The sequence below is a fragment of the Mesocricetus auratus genome, unplaced genomic scaffold (genome assembly GCF_017639785.1).
Source record: "Mesocricetus auratus isolate SY011 unplaced genomic scaffold, BCM_Maur_2.0 Super-Scaffold_100009, whole genome shotgun sequence".
In the NCBI taxonomy this organism is placed as follows: Eukaryota; Metazoa; Chordata; class Mammalia; order Rodentia; family Cricetidae; genus Mesocricetus; species Mesocricetus auratus.
Window position 1 is genome coordinate 65513335 of NW_024429193.1, and position 2800 is coordinate 65516134.

A 2800-nucleotide genomic window follows, 5' to 3' on the forward strand; every position below is an offset into this window, starting at 1 on the left:
AGAAACCCTGTCTCGAAAAACCAAAAAAAAAAAAAAAAAAAAGAAGGGCCAAATACCAAACCAATTGCTACCTTTTCTCTGTGGCGTCTTGTTAAGGACACGCTTCTTAGTGACAGGTATGCTCAAATTGTAAATCCACAAAAGGCCAATTATGGGCTGCCATCTGTGAAGAACTGACCAGGGCGTCAGAGATGGGCAAACAAGACTAGTGGGAAACAAGGAGATAACACTATTTACTTAGGGAGAGATAATTAACTCATGCTAAGGTTTGAGGAATTTACAACATTGTAGGTCAGGAAGACATCTACTTCCCTGGGTCGGGAGTTACGTACCCCCTTCCCCCGTCACGAGATAAGGACCCCTCCCAAAAGCTTGTGGTTTTTGTCTTTAAAAGCTGATTGTAACTGAACCTCGGGGCCAATCGGTCTAAAAGCTGACCAAGAGGCCCATCTGCAGATGCCTAATTAAAGCCTCTTGCGTGTTGCATCAATTGGCGCGTGGACTCTTGATTCTTGGGGTGACGAATCCAGCTTGGGGACCCCTCCTCAATTCGGGGTACCCCAACAAAATCGGTTTGGTTTTACAAGGGCTCAGTAAAGCACAATCCCTGCATAAACACTTTCATCTCAGCGCAGGGTCCTTATGCTTTCATGCTGGGATAACCAGAGAGCAAGCTGTCCAAATAGTAAAGAATTGCCCTCTTTGTGTAGAATTTCTTCCTGTGCCTCACTTGGGAGTTAATCCCCAGGACTTTTGCCCAATCACATGTGGCAAACGGATGTGACGCATGCCATCCTTTGGTAAAATGCAATTTGTCCATGTTTCTGTAGATACTTTTCCTATCTGATATTCGCCTCTGCCCACTCTGGTGAAAAAGTAAAAGATGTTAAGAGCCACTGTTTACAGGCTTTTGCATACATGGGTCCCAAAACAAATTAAGACTGATAATGGCCCCACCTATGTCAGCAGAAGTTTCAATCACTTTTGTCAAGATTTTTATATTTCCCCCAAAACTGGAATTCCTTACAACCCCCAAGGGCAGGCTATTGTGGAACGCGCCCATTGCACTCTGAAAGCCTATTTGGCTAAAGAAGGGGGATCTTGGGGTCACCTTGGCTCCCCTCACTCTACTCTATCACTTACCCTCTATATTTTACTTTTTTAAATTGCGGATGCTTCTGGTAACTCCATAGCAGATGTCATTGGTGGTACTCTGTACAGCAAAAACCTCTGGTTAAATCCCAGCACTCGGGAGGCAGAGGCAGGCGGATCTCTGTGAGTTCGAGACCAGCCTGGTCTACAGAGCGAGTTCCAGGACAGCCTCCAAAGCCACAGAGAAACCCTGTCTCGAAAAACCAAAAAAAAAAAAAAAAAAAAGATCACCCCCTTTTGCCTGGCCCTAGGTGTTGGCGGGGCCCACTTAATTGATCCTCTTTTGAGCTGGGTCAGACCAACCTTCTCAGGTGTGTCCCTCCGCAGGCCTTGTGCCTGCTTAGACATTTGCTATATTCAATAACACTCCCTCGGAGAAGTGCTGAATTATTTCCTCTAGGAATGCCGCTTGAGAAGCTGTTGGAATGGTGAAATATCAGCCTTGGTGGTCCATGTTCCTGGTGTTGCGCCTATGCCAGTGGAACACTCGGTAGAGAACCAGCTCATCCTTACACGACGCAAGAGACATCACAATGGACATTGTGGCTGCCACCATGGAAGCTATAATTTATCCCTCACCCAGTTGCTACAGCAGTCACACTGGATAAGCTCTCAGGGGAGGGTGCCTCTACCTTAAGTTCCAAAAATAGTATTAATTCCCTAGTGTAATTGGGCACTGTAAATCTTAATCAACAAATTTCTCTCTTAAATTTCCCAAATTAAGATTTTTTAGACCAGGGTGCCTCCCTTTTCGGGAGACAACCTCTTAAAGGGACTGCAGCTGACAGGTCAGTGACTTAAGGAATGGAGTGGGTCGCTAGCCCTCGGGATTATGGCCCTGGGCAGCCCAGTTTTAGCCCTAGTCTGCCTTTGCCAAAAGGGAAGGCTACAGGCCCAGCGCCATTTTCATATAAAGTGAATCATGCTTTCCTTGGCAGCAGGTAACCCCTCAGTGCCGGCCTGGTTGAACCTGCAAGACAAATGAGCAATCAATGACAGGTAAGACTCAGGGGAACATCTGTTAACCTAAGTCGGAGGGTCTGTGGGGCCTGGGCAGGCTTTTCAACGACGGATAAAGCAGATGTTGACGTCCCAGGCAACCTAAGGCAGACGCTCATTTTTATATAAATAAAAAAGGGGGAATTGTTGGACCCTTCCCCATAGGGATCTGCTGACCAGCTTGTGACAAGGAGCTTCTAGCAAATATTTCTTATTCTCCCTCCTCCCAGTAAAGCCTGAATGCAAGTTCCTGTTTTCTGCCCATCCTTATTGCCGAAGAGTCCTGGGAATATGTACATCTGACCTTGGTAGTTTTCTACCATGCCTGCTAACTGGTATATAATGCTCTCCTCTTGTTGCAATAAATGGCATTCTCCTTGCAAGAATGACCCGCTGTCTTTTGTCTTCATTTCAATCCTCAGGCCCTGGCCTGAATCCTTGAAGAGTTTTGTAGCCTGGGTACATCACATTTTTTAAAGTTAAGGGTTCAGTAATTTTTGAGACAAAATATCACTGTGTAGCCCTGATTGTTCTGAAGCTTACTCTGTTGACCAGTGGAAGCTTCAACTCACAGACTCCTGAATACTGAGGTTCTGCTATGCCCCGCTTAGGTTTTTTTTTTCCAGGTTTTTCAAGACAGGGTTTCTCT

The 2800-nt window shown here is 45.9% G+C and overlaps 1 long non-coding RNA gene across 1 annotated transcript; it reads left to right on the forward strand.

Moving 5' to 3' along the window:
- Positions 1-1756: 1756 nt before the first annotated feature.
- LOC121142245 lies at positions 1757-2515 on the forward strand. The gene is made up of 3 exons (XR_005879229.1): positions 1757-1940; positions 2091-2151; positions 2382-2515. It is a non-coding gene; the product is annotated as an uncharacterized LOC121142245 (long non-coding RNA).
- The last annotated feature ends 285 nt before the right edge of the window (positions 2516-2800 follow it).